Source organism: Pleurodeles waltl, chromosome 4_2 (genome assembly GCF_031143425.1).
Source record: "Pleurodeles waltl isolate 20211129_DDA chromosome 4_2, aPleWal1.hap1.20221129, whole genome shotgun sequence".
In the NCBI taxonomy this organism is placed as follows: Eukaryota; Metazoa; Chordata; class Amphibia; order Caudata; family Salamandridae; genus Pleurodeles; species Pleurodeles waltl.
Window position 1 is genome coordinate 8,535,768 of NC_090443.1, and position 21,562 is coordinate 8,557,329.

General features: G+C 51.4%; 1 long non-coding RNA gene across 1 annotated transcript in view; it reads left to right on the forward strand.

Moving 5' to 3' along the window:
- Nucleotides 1-219: 219 nt before the first annotated feature.
- LOC138294063 (uncharacterized) overlaps nt 220-21,562 on the forward strand; it is a 39,359-nt gene continuing 18,016 nt past the window's right edge. The window contains exons 1-2 of the long non-coding RNA XR_011203163.1: nt 220-314; nt 8,308-8,411. This is a non-coding gene — a long non-coding RNA (uncharacterized lncRNA). The remainder of the gene's footprint in view (nt 315-8,307; nt 8,412-21,562) is intronic.

The following is a 21,562-nucleotide window of genomic DNA, read 5'->3' on the forward strand; positions in this document are numbered from 1 at the left end:
CTGGGTTGGGAGCTACAGGTAGGGCGGTGGTAGTAGTAAGATGGGGTATGTAAGGGAGTGGGATAGCAGTGATACAGTCCACTAGGATGCTTTGTCACTGAAGGTGAATTTATTTCTTAATGATACTGTCTTTTTTATTGAAAACAAACAAAAAAAATATGTCAAATGTCTCTCTGATTAAACTATCTTCTCATTTCCTTTGTAGTGGGTACGGATGAGGTTTCATTGGGCTATCCTGGACTGATTACGTTTCCTGGGCAGGGAGTTCTTTGTATAGATGTTCCTCAAACAAAACACAGAGAGGACGGATTCAGGTAAGTGGTCTCTTTGGGAATCATAGGCGGGTTGTTGTAAAAGGGCACCGGGGAGGTGTAGGGGGAGTCAATGAGGGTGGGGTAAATTGTACTTCTCCAGGGGTTCCCAGTGGTTCACACGAATAAAACAGTGAAATAGGCACTCAGTGAATCATGCAAAGGAGACTGAGAGTCTCCTGACATCAGGAAAATTCAATTATTATATCAGGTTTTCCAACTTCCCCAATAATTCCCTTTTTATTGCGGTTTCCCTCCTGTCTCTCCCTCCCCTTTTCCTCCCTTCCCCGTTTTTATGGCTACCCGGCCTTCCTTCCAATATGCCCATACCTTGTGAAGCCATGTTCCTCCTGGAACGTGGCTGGGCTGCTCCACTGTAATATCTGCCTGGGGCTTCTCCGGATGGCTTGTCTACTCCCTTGGCCTGTTTTTCTGCTCTCCTTCTCTCCACATGTCTCGTCTCGGCCTTGGGTCGGGTCCTGTGTCTTCTTCTCCTTGGCGCGTCTCCTTGGTCCCGCTTTCCTTTTTTTCTTCCGGTGCGGTTCGCACCACAAGGTCACGACCCTGGAAGTGCTCCGCGTCTTTGTCAGAGCAGTCCTCTTCCATGCCCCCAGGGTACTTCCTAGGTGTTTCTAGGACCGGGTCGCGGTCCAAAGCTAGGGCCGGCCCGCAACATAGCCCCCAATCCAAGCATGGCCAATCGGGCCATATAGAGCCTGCAGTCCATGACAGGAAGTCAGACGGAATCATCTCTACCTGGCATATGTAGGACCTAGAAGGAAAAAGATTGAAGTGATAAAAAAAAACGAAGACACCTAGGATTAGTGTCTTTGTGACGGGCCAACCACGTTAAGGGAGCGTGATCTGTAAGGTGAAATGAACGTCCAATAGATAGTATTGTAATGTTTCAATGGCCCACTTAATGCATAAGGATTCCTTTTCAATAGTAGGATATCTTTGTTCCCGTGGTAATATCTTTTGGCTAATATTTACTACCGGATGTAATTCCCCAAGGTCATCAGGTAGAACAGCTCCTAATTCCAGATTGGAAGCATCAGTCTGAAGAACAAAAGGTCTGGAAAAATCCAGACAGAAAAGGATGGGGTGTGTACAAGGGATCTTCCTCAATATATCAAATTTTTCTTTTTGTTGGGGTGTTAAGGAAATGTGGCGAGTCAGATGTTTAGCCTGAGAATATCCGTCAAAACTGCAGCTTTATCGGAAAAGTGAGGGATAAACCTCCGGTAATATCCAACCATGCCTAAAAAGGAAAGTATTGGTTTTTTAGTTGTTGGATAGGGAATATCTTGGATGGCTTGTACTTTGTTGATCTGAGGTTTGATGGTGCCCTGTTCTATGTAATACCCTAGATACTGGAGTGATTCTTGTGCTAGGTGGCTTTTTTTGGATTGGCTTTTAATTTTGCTTCTTTAAGGGTTAGGATTACTGCTTCTGAGTGCTTCAGGTGACTCTCCCAAGAAGGACTAAAAACGATAATGTCGTCTAATTATGCAGCTGCATACGTTTTTTGTGTACAAAGTATCTGGTCCATAAGTCTCTGAAAGGTGGCAGGGGCTCCATGGAGTCTGAATGGCATTACTTTGAACTGATAAAGTCCGGAAGGCGTGGAAAAGGCCATTTTGCATCTATCTTCTGGTGCTTATGGTATCTGCCAGTGCCCTTTTGTTAAATCTAAGGTGGTAAGATACAGAGCGACTCCCAATTGTTCAGTCATTTATTCTACCCTAGGCATAGGGTAGGTATCAAAGGTAGATATCGAATTTAATTGTCGGAAGTCGATGCAAAACTGGATAGTGTTATCCTGTTTCGAGATAGTACAATAGGTGAGCACCATGGACTGGAGGATGGTTCTATAATATCACTCTCTAACATTTTCTTTATCTCATCTTCTACTGCCTGTCTTTTAGCCTCTGGGATACTATATGGTATTAAAGGTACGTGTTTACCCCTTTCGGTGTGTATATGATGTTGAACCATAGGGGTTCGGCCAGGTTTTGCCGAAAACACTTCTTGGTAATTTTTTATTAAGGTGATTGTCTGTTCTTTTTGCTTGGAGTTTAATTGCTCATTTACACTTAGGAAGGCTTTGTCGTCCTCTGGGTTTGAGGGTGGAAACTGAATACCTAGACCTTGGGTATGTGTGACTAAAGCTACTTGTCTAGAGGGGGGTTCATGAGTTCTTCTTCTCTCCCCTCCTTTAATAAGTTACTATGATATATCAGTTTGCTCTTCTGGGCATGAGGTACTGCGATTTTTTATGTGACGGGAGAGACTTTTCCTATTACTTCATAGGGTCCCTGCCATTTTGCTAACATTTTGGGGGTCATTACAACCCTGGCGGTCGGTGTTAAAGCGGCGGTAAAACCGCCAACAGGCTGGCAGTAAAAAAAAATTGAATCATGACCGTGGCGGAAACCGCTAACATAGACAGCCACTTTAACACTCAGACCGCCACGCCGGTACAAACAAACACCGCGGCGGTAACCGCCAACAGACAGGCAGAAGACAAGGTTCGGCCCACTGTATTACAACTGTCCAATCTGCCACCTTTTCCGGGGCGGATTCACCGTGAACAAAAACACGGCGGGAACCAGGACGCCATGGAACCCAAGCTCCAGATACTCCAAGCCTTTATCTTCCTGCTCCTCTACCAGGAACAACAAAGAGGGCGGCAAAGACCACAGTGAGTACTGCACCTACGACACAGGGGGAGGGGGGAGAGAAAAAAGAGTGACACAAACACGCAACACGCCCACGCCCACCCCCACCCACTACAACACACACACAAGTACACGTTGATACATTACATTAACAACCACCAACCCCCCGGAAGAATGCAAGGACAAAAGGAAATGAGTCGAACGTTTGTAATCTATTCAAATACAGTAATCAAAAATACATATATATATATATATATTGACACTATAAACAAATATATACACCAAGAATACAAGTCCAAGGTATTCCACCATCATAGTCCGTGGACCACTGGGCCCGAAATGCATGGGCGAGGCCCACACTCAGTACCTGATCAAAACGGAGAGAACACTGCTGGGGCATCAGATAGAAATACAACAGGCACCTCAGGGGGAAGGGAAGGGGGGGGCACCTCATCCGGATGAGTGCACGACGCCAGATCCACGAGGGGGCTCCATGCCCACTGCTGCATCCTGGAGAGTGCAAAGCCACAGTCTCACAAGTCTTTACAGTGGGTGGGTTGCCCCCTGCTGCATCCTGGGGAGTGCAAAGCAACAGTCTCTCAAGTCTCTCCAGTGGGTGTGTTGCCCACTGCTTTATCCTGGGGAGTGCAAAGCCACAGTCTCTCAAGTCTCTCCAGTGGGTGGTTTGCCCACTACTGCATCCTGGGGAGTGCAAACCACAGTCTCTCAAGTCTCTCCAGTGGGTGGGTTGCCCACTGCTTTATCCTGGGGAGTGCAAAGCCACCGTCTCTCAAGTTTCTCCAGTGGGTGGTTTGCCAACTGCTTTATCCTGGGGAGTGCAAAGCCACAGTCTCTCAAGTCTCTCCAGTGGGTGGTTTGCCCACTGCTGCATCCTGGGGAGTGCAAAGCCACAATCCCTCAAGTGGATAACAGTCTCCACTGGTTCTGGAGGGGGCCTCGTGCCCAGAGTGCTTCATCCTGCCAAGGACTGAGGTAGTGGATGTGATACTCCACTAGTTCTTGAGGGGGATTTTTGCCCAGAGTGCTTCATCCTGCCAAGGACTGAGGTAGTGGATGGAATACTCCACTGGTTCTGGAGGGGGCTTTGTGCCCAGAGTGCTTCATCCTGAAAGGACAGAGGTAGTGGATGCCTTTCCCCACTGGTTCTGGAGGGGGCTTTGTGCCCAGAGTGCTTCATCCTGCCAAGGACTGAGGTAGTGGATGTGATACTCCACTGGTTCTGGAGGGGGCTTTGTGCCCAGAGTGCTTCATCCTGCCAAGGACAGAGGTAGTGGATGCCTTTCTCCACTGGTTCTGGAGGGAGCTTTGTGCCCAGTGTGCTTCATCCTGCCAAGGACTGAGGTAGTGGATGTGATACTCCACTGGTTCTGGAGGGGGCTTTGTGCCCAGAGTGCTTCATCCTGCCAAGGACAGAGGTAGTGGATGCCTTTCTCCACTGCTTCTGGAGGAGGCTTTGTTCCCAGAGTGCTTCATCCTGCCAAGGACTGAGGTAGTGAATATAATACTCCACTGGTTCTGGAGGGGGCTTTGTGCCCAGAGTGCGTCATCCTGCCAAGGACAGAGGTAGTGGATGCCTTTCTCCACTGGTCCTTTAGGGGGCTTTGTGCCCAGAGTGCTACATCCTGCCAAGGACTGAGGTAGTGGATGTGATACTCTACTGGTTCTGGAGGGGGCTTTGTGCCCAGAGTGCTACATCCTGCCAAGGATAGAGGTAGTGGATGCCTTACTCCACTGGTTCTGGAGGGGGCTTTGTGCCCAGAGTGTTTCATCCTACCAAGGACAGAGGTAGTGGATATAAATCTCCACTGGTTCTGGAGGGGGCCTTGTGCCCAGAGTGATTCATCCTGCTCCTGGCAGCCTCAGTAGCGTCGGAAGCTTTTGCGATCTTTGGCCTGTGGTGCTGGTGGTGGCGGTGTCCTGTTCAGCGGAGCTTGTGGCAGCAGTGTCCTGTTCAGCTGTGCTGGTGGCAGCGGTGTCCTTGGCAACGGTGCTGGTGGTGGCGTGTCCTTGGCAACGGTGCTGGTGGTGGCAGTGTCCTGTTCAGTGGTGCTTGTGGCGGCGGTGTCCTTTTCAGCGGTGCTGGTGATGTCGGTGTCCTTGGCAGCGGTGCTTGTGGCGGCGGTGTCCTGTTCAGCGGTGCCTGTGGCGGCAGTGTCCTTGCAGCGGTGCTTGTAGCGGCAGTGTTCTGTTCAGCAGTGCTTGTGGCGGCGGTGTCCTTGGCAGCGGTGCTTGTGGCGCCCGTGTCCTGTTCAGTGGTGCTTCTGGCGGTCTTGTCCGCCGTACAGGTTTTCGCAGGCTTGCCTGTTTTTCTGTGCCCCTTCCCCACCTTGGATCGTGGCGCAGCTGTCTTCACACTCCCAACTGTACCCCTGGGAAAGGTTTTGGTGGTAGATGTTTTGCCTCTCTCCCGCCGGGCACTGGCCAACTTTTTGTGCTTTTGAGGTGGGTGACTGTCCGTGGTCTGGCTCCTTGGCACACTGGCTGCCCTGCTGCCTGGCGCACTCCAGAAGCCGGTTACTACTGGCACCACTGTTCCCGCAGATGTTGTGGCTGAGGTGCTGGGTTGGGACCTGGAAAGACGGGCCCTAGAAGACAGAAGGGGTGAGGGATGTGAGGGGAAGAGGTCAAGGTTGGACAGGAAAAGTTTTTTGGACACACTGGGACGGGTAGATGGAGTGGGTTTGGGAGTGGAATTCTTTCCCTAATCTTCATCCTCTTCCCATCTATCTGCGGCTATATCTAACAAACTTCTGGGATTTCTTCTGAATTCCAGTTCAAAAGGGCAATGTCCTGTAGAGGATTGTACATGGGTCCTAATGGCGTATAAAACTAGGGGAAGTTTTGTAACCCAGTCCCTCCCATTATCAGATATGTTTTTTTTCAGTAGGGATTTGATAGTATAGTTGTATCTCTCTACTAGACTGTCTGTTTGTGGATGATAGACTGAGTTCCTTGTTTGGGTTATACCTAGCAGTGTACATATCTGTTTCATCAAACGGGATACGAACGGAGTGCCCTGGTCTGTTATTGATTCCTTAGAGCAACCTACTCGGGTAAGGAATTTGATCATGGCCTGAGCTACTGTTTGTGTGTTCAGATTCCTCAATGGTACCGCTTCGGGATAGCGGGTAGCATAGTCAACGAGTACTAATATGTACTTGTAACCCCGGGTTGAAGTAACTATGGGTCCAACCACGTCCATTCCTACCCTGGTGAAGGGATATCGATAATGGGTAAGGGAAGTAACAGAGCTTTGGATTGTTGAGGGTGATTGATTAACTGACATATTTTACATGAAGCACAAACTTCGCTGACATCTGAGTACAACCCCGGCCAATAGAACCTTTGGAGTAAGTAGGACTCAGTCTTTTCATGACCGTAGCGCCCTGCCTCTGTCTCACTATGAGCCAAGTGTATAACCTGGAGTCTGAATGGATGAGGTACAAGCAGCTGAGTCTGTTTTTTACCTGTGAATATTACCCATCTATATAACAGACCATTTCTTAAGATGAAGGTGATTCCTACCTTATCTTGGGTCTCTGGAACAACCTGCTCCCAGACTTTCCTAAGGGTAGGGTCTTCCCTCTGATTTACTCTCAAGCGCCCCATCGGAGAATCGGCTGGTGGTGCTGTGAAAAAGAAGAAACACGTGAGGTAGTTCAGTTTGGGTATAGGTCTTTTTGTTTTCTTGTTTTTCTTGTTGAATCATTTTGTATTTTTCCTTACCTCCCTTTATTCTTTCATCATGAAAAGGAGCTTTTAATAGCCACTCGTGTTTTTTCTCTTGCTGGACAGCCTTATCCATTACGGATAAAAATCCTGAATAGTCCTTACCCACAATAAGGTCTTCAGTCAACCCTGGTATAACCCCCACCTTAAGACGTTCACATTTTTATTTCCAGTCAATGTCTATTTTGGCTATGGGGTAAGCCCTGGTCTCCTCATGTACACAGGTTATTGCCGTTTTATTTCCCTCATCCAATTGGCTCGGTTTCACCAGCTCAGCTCGGATTACTGATTGACGACACCCTGAGTCAATTAATACGGGGGTTGTTATCCCATTCACTATCATCTCTATCACATATTAGGTATTTTGTTCCCCCGGCACATAGGGCTCTCCCCCTAGAAACTCCTTTTTCCATGGGGTAGTGATTAAGGACCCTTTAAAGGCAATTACGGGCTTTGTGGACCCAGTCAGCACAGTGACAACTTTGTGGTTTTGATATAATTTCTTTGCCTAAAGTACGGGGGGACCTACCAACATATGGGATAGCTCTAGAGACATGTCTCTCAGAATATGTATCCAGAGGGGGTAGGGCTCTGTAATTTCTAGTAGGGTTTACTTTTACATCAATAGTGCAATGATATGCTCTAACTAGCTCAATAGCCTCAGGTACTGATACTCTGGGATATTGTCTAATCCATTGTCGAGTTTGAAGAGGCAGAGATTCTAAATATTGCTCCAGCAATATTTTCTGTACTAACTCTTCTTTGGTGGACTCATCAGGTTTCAGCCACTTTAACCCTACGTCTTTTATCCTATAGTATAATGCCTTAGGAGTATCGTTGAGGCTCCTTTTCTCTTGACGAAATATCACCCTGTAATGTTCACAATCAAATCATAATCTCTCCAATATGTCTTTCTTTATCTCATCATACTGGGTCAAGCCTCCCAGGTTAGCGTCTTGATACGCAATTTGTAGTTCCCCTGTCAATAATGGAGTGATATATTGGTCCCATCTTTCTTTGGGCCATGAAGCAGAAAGGGCCACCCACTCAAACTTGGTGAAGAACGATTCCGGATCCTCTCTGGTCAGATATTTTTGCAGGACTGAACTTGGAACTTTAGTGTGTACCTTAGCGCCTGCAACCATTTCTGATAACTTCTGGATAACTGTTTCATGGATTAATTGATTGTGGGCACTTAGGGATGCCTGTTTTTTCAGGGCATCTTGTAGCTGTTCTCTGTCTCTTTGGGTATTACTTGTTTGCTCCTCAAATATCAGTTGTAAATGTCTCTGTCCTTCTGCCAACTGTCTAATCATCTCCTCCAACTCTCTCTCTGGCTTCCCTTTCCCCTAACAACTCTGTCAGGTGGACTATGAGGATCACCTAAAATCCCACTTCTGGCACCACTGTAAGGGGATGGGATAGCAGTGATACAGTCCACTAGGATGCTTTGTAACTGAAGGTGAATTTATTTTCTTAATGATACTGTCTTATTCACTGAAAACAAACAAAAAAAGTATGTTAAACGTCTTTCTGATTAAACTGTCTTCTCATTTCCTTTGTAGTGGGTACGGATGGGGGGTTCCATTTGGTTGTCCTGGACGTTTCCTGGGCAGGGAGACCTTCATATAGATGTTCCTCAAACAAAACACAGAAAGGACAGATTCAGGTAAGTGGTCTGTTTGGGAATCATAGGTGGGTTGTACCAGGGCACCGGGGAGGTTTTGGGGAGGGGGGGGCCAGTGAGGGTAGGGTAAATTGTACTTCTCCAGGGGCTCCTAGTGGTTCACACCAATAAAACAATGAAGTAGGCTCTCAGTGGATCATGCAAAGGAGTCTGAGAGTCCCCTGACACCAGGAAAATTCAGTTATTATATCAGGAGTATTTTTTTGCTTTTGTTTTCCAACTTCCCCAATAATTCCCCTTTTTATTGCGGTTTCCCTCCTGTCTCTCCCTACCCTTTTCCTCTCTTTCCCCTTTTTCTGGCTGCCCGGCCCTCCGTCCAATATGCCCATACCTTGTGAAGCCACGTTCCTCCTGGAACGTGGCTGGGCAGCTCCACTGTAATATCTGCCTGGGGCTTCTCCGGATGGCTTGTCTACTCCCTTGGTGAGTTTTCCTGCTCTCCTTCCACACGTCTTGTCTCGGCCTTGGGTCGGGTCCTGCATCTTCTCCTACTTGGTGTGTCTCCTCGGTCCCGCTTTCCTCATCTACTGAGATGCTTGCATCTCTCTCTTCCTCTTTTTCTTCCAGTGTGGTTTGCGCCACAAGGTCGCGACCCCGCAACTGCTCTGCTTCTTGGATGGATGGAGCTGTCCTCTTCCGTGCCCCCGGGGTACTTCCTGTTTCTGAGATCGGGTCATGGTCCGAAGCGAGGGCCGGCCCGCGACAGGGTGGCAGACAGAGATGGTGCTGGGGTGGTCCCAGATGGGGTCACCACCGCCAGGGTGTGTCCACTGGAGGAGGATTCCGATGAAGATGTGGATCCAGTCTCCCCTGAGGCACTCCCATCGCCCTCAGGCCACTGGGTCCCTCAGTGTCGGTGGTCTCAGCACTCCGGGCCCTGTGGCCAGCAGCTTCCCCACTCGGCTGTGCCCCGTCTCCTTCAGCTGCTGATGCTGATGCACAGAAAGAGAGGGTCATCACATTCTTCAGAACCACATACATTACAACATGCACAACAGTAACAACGCATCTATGTCAAATAAAGCCCTAGTTAGAAACCTTTCAGAGCCTACATCATGTCACAACAAGATACTCCCAACATTCCCATATGACCACAGTCTCACCCACAACATAAGCCAAGCATCTGACCACTACATCACCCTCCCATCAATTCAGCTGCAACTCAAATGCATCATGCACAAGATATATTGGCTACATTTAAAATCTATCCCCATACAGATCATCACTGTCCATCATCAAATCAGTCTAAGGAAATGCAGTGGACTGACAACACAATATCATACCTCCGGCTACTGCACACATGCCCAGTCTATCACCAGTAGTCATGTTCCATGAAAGTAAACTCATCTCACTTCAAATACGACGCAGCATGTTGATTTTCAATCACATGCCTAACTTATCATTCTGTACACATCTTACACAATTGAAAAACACCTCAGATGGCGACACAACATATGGCATACCCATACAGTGTGTATCACAAAATGACATAGCATATACTTGAAACATCTATCTAAACATAAGGAAAAGATTCATTAGGAGTATCTGGACCCACTTATCTAACTCATTGTCACACAGACAACAATGCTACATACTGCAATAAGGGACTACTTAGCACACAGGCTATATACACAGACAACCAATGGGAACATAGTAACACCAACAATACAATGGACACCAAACAATGGGGGTGATTCTAACCCTGGCGGTCGGTGATAAAGCGGCGGCCAACACGCCAACAGGCCGGCGGTCCAAAAAATGGAATTCTGACCCTGGCGGGAACCGCCAACAGAGACCGCCACATTAACACTCCAACCGCCACGGCGGTACAGACAAACAGCGCGGCAGTCACCGCCAACAGGCAGGCGGCAGACAATGTACCGCCCACACTATCATAACTCACCAATCCGCCACCTCTTCCGGGGCGGGAGCACCGCCGATAAAAACACGGCGGAAACAGACCACGAACGGGAAAACACTCACCGAAACACACTCCACGAGTACGGAGGACAGCATGGAATCCGAATTAAACATCCTACCTGCTCTCGTCTACCTGCTCATCTACCACGAGTACGAACGCCGGCGCAGACGACAACGGTGAGTACTGCACCTACGACACACGGGAGGGGGGAGGAGGAAAGGTTACGGGCACACACATATGCGACCCCCACCCCCCCAAACTATGTACACACCAATGCAGAGCAAGAAGTCACTGTGACACCACCCAAACCCCCCTGAAAAATGCAAAGACATAATTAAATTGTGAAGAAAATTTATGTAATAAATAGGCTCTGACAAATATAGGTCAACTATGCAAACTATTCATACCAAAATAATACTATATACACTGCAATGGATAACCGAGGCAATTAGTTCCGTACATCAAAAGTAAATCGAAGTGTCCGTGGGCCAAAGTGTAACAACACAAGGGCAAAGCCCACACAGGAGACCTGAGTCCTTTGGAGAGAACACTGCAGGAGCATCTGATGAAAAAACTATAGGCACCTCAGGGGGAAGGGAAGGGGGGGCACCACAGCCACATGAGTCCACGACGCCAGATCCACGAAGGGGCCACCATGCCCACTGTGCCATCCTGGGAAGTGCAAAGCCACCGTCTCACAAGTCTCTACAGTGGGTGGATTGCCCACTGTGCCATCCTGGGGAGTGCAAAGCCACAGTCTCACAAGTCTCTACAGTGGGTGGATTGCCCACTGTGCCATCCTGGGGAGTGCAAAGCCACAGTCTATCAGGTGGATTACAGTCTCCACTGGTCAAGGAGGAGGCATGGTGGGCACAGTGAACCGTTAACATTGCTTGACAGGAAGGGCCCAGCGGAGCGGTGCTTGAGACGGCGGGGCCCAGCGGAGCGGTGCTTGACAGGAAGGGCCCAGCGGAGCGGTGCTTGAGATGGCGGGTCCCTGTTCAGCAGTGCCTATCTTCACGGCGGGCCCTGTTCAGCGGTGCTCTTCTGCACGGCGGGCCCAGTTCAGCGGTGCATATCTTCACGGCGGGGCCCTGTTCAGCGGTGCTCTTCTGCACGGCGGGCCCTGTTCAGCGGTGCCTATCTACACGGCGGGGCCCTGTTCAGCGGTGCTCTTCTGCACGGCGGCCCTGTTCAGCGGTGCTCTTCTGCACGGCGGGCCCTGTTCAGCGGTGCCTATCTTCACGGCGGGGCCCTGTTCAGCGGTGCTCTTCTGCACGGCGGGCCCTGTTCAGCGGTGCCTATCTACACGGTGGGGCCCTGTTCAGCGGTGCTCTTCTGCACGGAGGGCCCTGTTCAGCGGTGCTCTTCTGCACGGCGGGCCCTGTTCAGCGGTGCCTATCTTCACGGCGGGGCCCTGTTCAGCGGTGCCTATCTTCACGGCGGGCCCTGTTCAGCGGTGCCTATCTACACGGCGGGGCCATGTTCAGCGGTGCTCTTCTGCACGGCGGGCCCTGTTCAGCGGTGCCTATCTTCACGGCGGGGCCCTGTTCAGCGGTGCCTGTCTTCACGGCGGGCCCTGTTCAGCGGTGCCTATCTACACGGCGGGGCCTTGTTCAGCGGTGCTCTTCTGCACGGCGGCCCTGTTCAGCGGTGCCTATCTTCACGGCGGGGCCCTGTTCAGCGGTGCTCTTCTGCACGGCGGGCCCTGTTCAGCGGTGCCTATCTACACGGCGGGGCCCTGTTCAGCGGTGCTCTTCTGCACGGCGGGCCCTGTTCAGCGGTGCCTATCTTCACGGCGGGCCCTGTTCAGCGGTGCTCTTCTGCACGGCGAGCCCTGTTCAGCGGTGCCTATCTACACGGCGGGGCCCTGTTCAGCGGTGCTCTTCTGCACGGCGGGCCCTGTTCAGCGGTGCCTATCTACATGGCGGGACCCTGTTCAGCGGTGCTCTTCTGCACGGCGGGCCCTGTTCAGCGGTGCCTATCTTCACGGCGGGGCCCTGTTCAGCGGTGCTCTTCTGCACGGCGGGCCCTGTTCAGCGGTGCCTATCTACACGGCGGGGCCCTGTTCAGCGGTGCTCATCCAGTAAGTCAAGGGAGCCAGACCTGGGCTGGACTCCCTGCTCAGTCCCCCTCCGACTGTGATGTTTCTGGACCCTTCGGTGACGGAGTCCTGGGCCCATGGGTGTCCTCCCTTACAGCTCGGACGTGGCATGTGGGGCCCACCTGCTCCGCGCTCCTGCTGCCTGACTTCTCCGCCCTGCTGCCCTTTCGCTCCTTAGATGTGGCTCTCGGGCCCTTGCCTCCCCTAGATGTTGTGGCAGGTGAAGTGGAACTTTGCTCCTTGGGGGCAGCCGTGTCAGTCCTCTCACGGCGGCCCTTTTGTTTCCTGGTCCTCTTCCCTGGGGGGGGGCTGGATGTTTCCTTGCTGCTGATTGAAGTGTCACTGCTGGCAAAGGGTGGACTCCAGAACCCATGCACAACAGTGACACTCGTAGCTGGGCTGGTGGTGGCTGAGGTGCTCTTGGGACTCTTTGCAGATGGATGGGGTGGGTCATCGGAGGGAAAGAGGTTAAGATTAGCGAGGAAAAGTTTTTTAGGACCAAGGTAAAGGGTAGGAGAAGTGGTGATGGGAGTGGAGGAAGAGGATGTGGTTGTAGGAGAGTCAGGTGTGCTGTCATTGGGTGAAGGTGCTGGTGCTGTAGGCTGTCGTGAGGTGGATGGCTGTTGGGTGGGTGGCTGCCTGCGTTTGTGTGTCTTGGAAGAGGGGGTGACAGACATAGTGGGAGAGGACACAGGGGACGTGTAAATGGCAATGGGGGTGGTGACTGCACGCGTGCGGACTGTACTGGAGGGTGTGGTGGTGATGGAAGCACTGGCTGATGTTGGTGTGCATGCAGGTGTGAGTGTAGACGTCACAGGGAGGGAGGAGGGAGACGAGGAGGAGGGGGACACAGAGTTGGTAGTGACTGTTGGAATGTCTGCATCTGGGTGTTGCTTGGGTGAGTGTTTGTGGGATCTGTGGTGCTTGTGTCTGGATGAGCTGCCCTTGGGTGTTGAGGTGTGTGCAGGCTGGTCAGATGGTGTGGATGGGATAGGCTGAGGAACAGGAGACAGAGACAGGGTGGAGGCAGTCAGAAGAGGGAGGCTGGAAACAGGGACAATGGCTGCCGTCAGTGCTGAGGCCAGAGCATTGAACGATCGTTGATGGGCAGCCTGACCCGAATGAATGCCCTCCAGGTAGGCATTGCTCCGATGCACCTCCCTTTCTACCCCCTGAATGGCATTCAAAAGGGTAGTCTGCCCAACAATGAGCGTCCTCAGGAGGTCACTGAGCTCCGCACTGAGGGCAGCAGGGGTGACAGGGGCAGGGGCTGAGGTGCCTGGGGCGAAGGAGACGCCCGCCTTCCTGGGCGAGCGGGCACAGAGCGTAGGCTGAGGGGCTGCTGGGAGGGCGGGGCTGGTGCGCTGGGTGGCGGCTGTACCTGTAGAGGCGGGGGCACGGATGTTGCCGCCACCGCTAGGGAGCACCCATCCGAGGACGTGTCTGTGTCGCTGGTCTCACCACCGGTCCCCGTTGTGGTGCTCCCCTCACCCTCCGGATCACTGGTGCCCTCGGTGTCTGTTCCTGGGCCCACCGGGGCCTTGTGACTGGCAGCTCCCTCGTGCTCCTATGCCAAATCTCCTCCGCCTGATGATGCTAATGCACACATGCACAAGAAGATGAAGAAGAAGGGTGTGGGGAGAAAAACGAAGACCAGGTTGAGTGCATGCAATGTCAACACCGTTGGCGGAGAGGACAGACAGAGGAGCCTCATGCACTACGCCGCGCATTCGGGGTACACTACTCAGTACTCCTGACTAGGACAACAGGTCTAGAGACGACAAACGCGCACATGTGTGATGCTGGACCATCAATAGCTGTACTTGTCACCCTACAGAGGTGGGGGCCGGGAGCACAGGGCCATGCCTAAGGGAGGGGACTACACTACAGAAAGCGCCCTGGCCTAATGTCACCCACAGCCCTCCTCCCCCACCCAGATGCCTCCACTGCGCAGAAAGATAGGAGAATGTGCTGATACTCACCCCCTTGTGTCTGCTGTGATGTCCTCAAGCGCCCATCCAAATCAGGGTAGGCCACCGCCAGGATCCGGGACATCAGGGGGGTCATGGTACGACTGGCACCCCTCCTAGGTTGGGAGGCCATCCCCAGCAGTGACTCAGCGGTCTTCCTGGTCCCGTGGCGGATGTCCTCCCACCTCTTGCGGCAGTGGGTGCCCCGTCTGTTGTGGACCCCCAGGGTCCGGACTTCCTTGGCGATGGCACGCCAAATGTCGACTTTCTGATGGGCGCTGACCTATTTGACATGTACAGGGTGGGAAGGAAACACTCATCAATGAACTGCATGTTAGATGTGATTGGCCCCCCCTCACCAACTTTGCCAAATGGCACATGCTCTCATCTGTTGTGTGTTGCACTCCTCATTCGCCCCCCACCCCACCAACTTACATCCACCCCACTCCACACAGGCATCGCCCATTCCATGTGCACCCGGTGTACTTACCTGTTGGTCTGGAGGACCGTAGAGTAACGCATACTGGGGGAGGACCCCATCCACGAGCTTCTCCAACTCTTCAGACGTGAAGGCAGGGGCCCTTTCCCCAGTCGCAGCAGCCATTGTCACTTCCAGACCCAGGTCACAGCAGCACTTGCAGTATAGGTCCTCTCCTGTGGATGATCAGGTCTCGAGTGATTAATCAGATAGAAAATGGCGGTCACGCCCGCGGCGGTGCGTACCGCGGCGGTGCGTACCGCGACCGCCGGCGCACCTCGTCATTGGCTCCTGAAACCCATAGTCTTCAATGTTAACCAATGCGGCTTCGTATAGCGGTCTTCGACCGCCTACCGCCACGGTGCGCTACGCCAGCGCATTGACCTCACATCCCATTGTCCCACTTCACAGGTCAGGCAGCCGCCATTTCAAGGGCCCACATGGCATAATTTGTACTGCGTCACACAGGCCTAGGCCTTGCATTGCCACACATACACGCCTTTCAATACATAGATAACCGTGTGCTATGCAAGCTGTGGTGAACGTACCTGAGATTTGCTTGTCTCTGTGCTCCATGTTGTCCTTCCTAGGAACCGTCCGCTGGGACTTGTGAGGAGAAGGATGAATCCTCGCGTGTACCGACCGCTGGTGGACCTGTCGACAATGGAAGAACGCCACATCATACTACGATACCGACTTGACCGTGCCACTATACATGAACTGTGTGCCCAGCTGGAGCCAGCCCTGATGTCCCCCATCCGCCAACCCACAGGAATTCCCCCTCTGGTGCAGGTTCTGTCAGTCCTCCATTTTCTTGCAAGTGGCTCATTCCAGACGACAGTGGCCATGTCATCTGGAATGTCTCAGCCCATGTTTTCAAAAGTTTTGTCTAGAGTGTTGTCTGCCCTGACGAAACACATGCGGAGTTACATTCTATTCCCTGAGGAGGTTGATTTGGCCACTGTGAAGGGTGATTTTTATGTCTTTGGACATATCCCCAACATCATTGGTGCCATTGATGGGACCCATGTGGCCTTAGTACCCCCAAAAGACGATGAGCAGGTGTACAGAAACAGGAAAAATTATCATTCTATGAACGTCCAGGTGGTCTGTTTGGCTGACCAGTACATCTCCCATGTAAATGCCAAGTTCCCTGGTTCAGTGCATGACACGTAGGTGATGCGTAATAGCAGCATCCCTTATGTGATGGAACAGCTACAGGGACAACGTTTGTGGCTAATAGGTGACTCTGGTTACCCCAACCTGCCTTGGCTATTGACCCCATTGAGGAATCCCCGGACCAGGGCTGAGGAACGTTACAATGAGGCCCATGGGCGAACTAGGAGGATCATAGAAAGGACCTTTGGCCTCCTGAAGGCCAGGTTTAGGTGCCTGCATATGACAGGGGGATCCCTGATGTACTCACCAAAGAAAGTGTGCCAGATCATCGTGGCCTGCTGTATGCTTCACAATCTGGCATTGCGACGTCAGGTGCCTTTCCTGCAGGAGGATGGTCCAGATGGTGGTGTTGAAGCAGCTGTGGAGCCTGCGGAGAGTGAAGAGGAGGAAGACTCAGAGGACGACACAGACAACAGGGACAGAGTTATCCAACAGTATTTTCAGTAGCACACAGGTAAGAATCACCCACGCCATTTTACATTTACTTGAAGACTCCTGCATCTCAACTTTGTCTATTTCCCCCCAGTTCTTTTAGACTGATGTTTGATTTTCCCTTCCCTTTTCAGTGCTGTATGACCCACTGCGTGACTTCTGGTTGGTTAGCCCATGGACTAATGCTTATTGACCTCGGTATGTTTTCAACACAAAGTTAACCGAACATAATTGATCTGTAATGTGTTATACATTTGTAAATAATACAGGCTGACTCCTGATAGATTTCAGTGCAATGAGTGATTTATTTGTAGTGCTAGATAATGGTACATGATATTAACACGGTGATGGGTGGGGGTGGAGTAATGTCCATGGCAGAGTCCAGTTCTCAGTCTCACAGGTGCATTGTCCATATGCCTGTGGAAGGATGGAGCAGGGGCAGTTCAAGGTTGGACAGGGTGGCAATGTGGGACAGTGGGATGACTTCAGGGGGTATCTCATGCTGGCGGGGGTCTTGACATCCTACTCTGTCTATTTTTTTGATCTCAGGCTCCTCTTGCGGGGTGGTTGTTCTTCAGCAGGAGGTGGGGTTCTGGTGGCCTGTCGTTGTGGTGGGGCCTCCTGTCCATTAGCGCCGGCGGAGGTGGTAGGCTGTTCCTGGTCCGGACTAGTGACAGGGGCCCTGTGTGGTGCCACATGGTCCCGCAACGTGTCTTCTATACGGTTCAGGGCCTGGACTATGCTCCCCATAGCGGTAGAGATGTTGGTGAGTTGATTGCTGAACCCCATGTAGCGTTCCTCCTGCTGTGCCTGGATCTCCTGGAACCTGGCCAGTACCGTCGCCATTGTCTCTTGGGAGTTGTGGTAGGCTGCCATGATGGTGGTGAGGGCCTCTTGGAGAGTGGGTTCCCTGGGCCTCTCCTCCCCCCCTGTCGCACAGCAGCCCTCCGAGTTGCCCAGTTTCCCCCGGCCTCTGTCCCCTGGACGGTGTGCCCACTACCACTGCCCCCAGGTCCCTGTTGTTGTTGGGGTGGTGGGTTAGCCTGGGTGCCCTGTAGTGGCAGACACACCGCTGATTGACCTGTCCTAGAGACAGAGGCATGGGCCCGCTGGGTGGGAGCTGTGCTGTTGGTCCCAGAGGGGGTTGGGTCTGGTGTGGCCTGTGTCTGTGTGTGGGGAACCCACTGTCCAGAGGTCCCCGATGGTCCGGGCTGGTCATCAGGTTCCAGGTCGACAGAGCTGCTGTCATCACTGGGGGCCTCTTCCGGGGGTGGGATGGACATTTCTGGACCCTCCTGACCGGTGTGTTGGCGTTCGGGTCCTGCATGGGGTAAGAGAGTATGGTTATTGTTTCTGTGTGTACTATTGCGTGCGATTTATGGGTGCCCTTGTCCCCCAGTGCTGCCATTCCCTTGGGGGAGGTGTTGTGAGGGTGTTTTGGGGGGGGGGGGTATGTGCAGTGGTCATGCTTAGGTGATGGGTGTCCATAGTTTGTGGTGGCATGCAGGGGTTGGTGTTGGGTGGGTTGTGCTGGAGAGACATTCTCAGGGAGGATGTGTGATGGGGGTTGGGGGTGAGGGTGGTGGTGGGGGTTAGCATGCTGGGGGGGGTGAAGTAGTTGAGATTGTACTTACCAGAGTCCATTCCTCCGTGTACTCCAGCGAGGCCATCAGGATGCAGGATGTTTAGTACCTCTTGCTCCCATGCTGTGAATTCGGGTGGAGTGGGTGGGGGTCCCCTGCCAGTCTTCTGCACTGCGATGTTGTGTCGCGAGACCATCGAGCGCACCTTTCCCCGTAGGTCGTTCCAGCGTTTGCGGATGTCGTCCCGATTTCTGGGATGCTGTCCCACCGCGTTGACCCTGTCCACGATCCGCTGCCATAGCTCCGCCTTCCTGGCTATAGTGGTGTGCTGCACCTGTGAGCCGACACCTGTGGGGTTCAACTCTTATAATTTCCTCCACCATGACCCGGAGTTCTTGGTCCGAAAAGCGTGGGTGCCTTTGGGGTGCCATGGGGTGGTGTGGATGAGGTGTGGGGTGGTGTATGTGGTGATGAGTGTGTTGGTGTGTGGTGCTTTGTGCTTCTATGTGGTGTGTGTGATGGTGTAGTGTGCCTCTGTGTGATGTAGCTCTCTATTCTGTGATGTGTCTCTCTCTCCTTCGTCTCTGATCTTTGGTCGTAGGGGTTTGTGGGTGATGTGGGTGTGTGTTTTATATTGTGTTGGGTGTGTGGGAGTGGTGTGTGTATGTGTATCAGGTGTGTGTATTTCAAATTGTCCAATGTGGCTGTGTTTTGGAGCTGTGTGTTTATTTTGAGCGCGGCGGTGTGTACCGCCAATGGAATACCGCGGTTGAAAGACCGCCGCGTGGATTTGTGGGTCTGAATGACATGGGCGTGTTTCTGTTGGCGTGGCGGTGGAGGTTTGGTCATCTCCAGTTTACCACTGGCCGCTGATGTGGCGGCCTGCTGTGGATGTCGGATTTTTGGAGGTTTGTCAGTTGTGGGTCAGAATGACCGTGGCGGTTTACCGCGGCCGTGGCGGTAGAATGGCAGACTTCTGACCGGCGGTAAGGGCCTTTTACCGCCGAGGTCAGAATGACCCCCAATGTGCCTGAAGGGCTTGTAGCATTCCACCATACATGCTTATTAGAAACCTGTACATGACAACATCTAAACACTGACATCACTAACAACTGTCCAGACGTGATTCCTATTACCTTAGTCCAGAACTAACACTAACACAACTGATTACTAATGTACCCATGCATTACACATACACCTACAGTCAAGCAAATTGAATGACAACATATCCCACAGCACCAACATGTGTAAGTGAAATGGAACACCTGCTATACCATGAGGCTGAAATGAGCAGAGCCATTACCACAACTGTGCTAACCGCCTCAGATTTGCAAATATAAGTCTGGCAAAGAAGAGGTTTCAACATTACATCAGGCACGAAGTATCAATTGAGACATGATGTAGGCAGCAAATAGCATTTTTGCACTCATATAGGTATGGTATTGCCCTATGAAGTATTGACAGTATACATGGCCTATGGGATCAGCAGCCTAGCCACTTACCTTCTCAACACCAAATACATTATAATAAAAGGTATTTGTACACATGTCAATGTAATGGCATGAAATGTCAATGTATTATTGTCACCATGAATTTCACAATGTAGGATGTCCACCCCGATCAAATTTCACATTTCCAAATGTATGAATCTGACATGACAATGGGGACACCTCCTCAAACCTCATGGGGAGTGTAGCAAGTTGGCCATACCAAAATCCTGGGATAATAGCCTCAAATGAAGTGTCCAACTATTTCAGGACACAGGATTACTTGGCCCTGTTACTAATCTGTCAGACCCAATGTTGCACATAGAGCTAGATCCAGTGGAATAAGAGTGGTCAGAGACCAAAGAGCTATACAACTTACCATTTGGATAAATGTATTTGGGAACACTAGGTGCTGAGGATGACACAGCAGGGTACAAATATGTATGGCTGAGTAGAATCACACATATGACACAGTCACATGTGCATCTCCACATGCAGTCATACTATTTGGTTAACAAAGGTGATTAACATGTTCTCATGCAGAATACAATTACCACATCTGTATTTGTATGTTGGCAACTGTAGTACCAAGGGGCAGATTTATGGAAAGTGGCTCTGCACCAACCCTTATCGCCCCCTACCGCCACCATATGTGTGCCGTATTTAAAATACAACACACCATGGCGCAGAGTAGGGGGCAATAGATTCATGACGCTATTGATTTATTTTGCAGGAGTAGCGCCAAACTCTTGATGCTACTCCTGCAGAGCATAGGGGCTCATTCTAAAGAATAGAAGCCCCCTTTTAACGCCTGCTCTGAGCAGGCATTAAAAGTGCCATATAAAATGGTGTAAGGAAATCTCATAAATTTCCTTGCGCTATTTTTTTAACAGGGGAATACCCCCTTTGCAAACATTATGCCTAGTGCAGGCATAATGTAGCGCAAAGGGTTACAGAGTGGCGCAATGCATGCATTGCGCCACTCTGTAAGTAGGACGCAGGGATTTCAACCTTGTTGGGCCACATTACAGTAAAAAAATTATGACGTTAATGTGGCGCAAGGTGGCGCTAGGGGACTATAAATATGCCCCCATGTCTTCCTAGTAGTCACCATACCTGTAGCACTTACCACATCATCACAGCTGCAATAGTTAGACAATAGTTAGACATCATACACTAAACCTTCAAGGGCAAGTACATGGGTTCTGTCAGTACTTCCCCCCTTGTGACTGCTATTCTGCCATCAAACGCCCATCCACCTCAGGGTAGGCCACCGTCACAATGTGGCCCAGTAGGGTAGGTCAAGGTCTGACAGGCACCCCTCCCTTGTTGGGAGGACATCCCCAGCTGGGTCTCTGCGGTCTTCTGGGCCCAGTGTCTCAGGTAGTCCCACCTCTTCCTACAGTGGGTGCTCTGCCGTCTGTTGAACCCCAGGGTCTACACTTACTTGGCGATGACACGCCAAATTCCCTTCTTCTGATGGGCATTGACCTGCATGGATGAAACAGACAAAAGGAAAAAGTCATGTCCACATGCACCATGCCAGTAGTAGTGGACAGTACACTTCAGTGACAGCAAGAAGACAAACATTCCCATCCTCTCAACTCACACTCATTTACACGTTATCATCTGCATGCATCAACAGCTACACTACTTAACATTTCAGGTACACCATCATACACCACACCTATCAAACATTGATATTGCACTGGACTCACCAGCTCCTCTGGTGCACCATATAGCTGTTCATACAGGGGTAGAACCTCCTCCATAAGCTTACCCAGGGGTGACGGCTGGGGCCCTGTCAACTGCAGGAAGTGGCATGATAGCTCCCAGAGGCAGTATACAGCAGCTCAGGTAGTGGAGGTCTTGTTGACAGCAGTGTCAGGAGTCAAGTGAGCAATACTGCAGAGGATGACGGTCATGACCGCCACATACATAATCGCCACTGCCAGCGGACATCGCCATTGGCCCAAGTC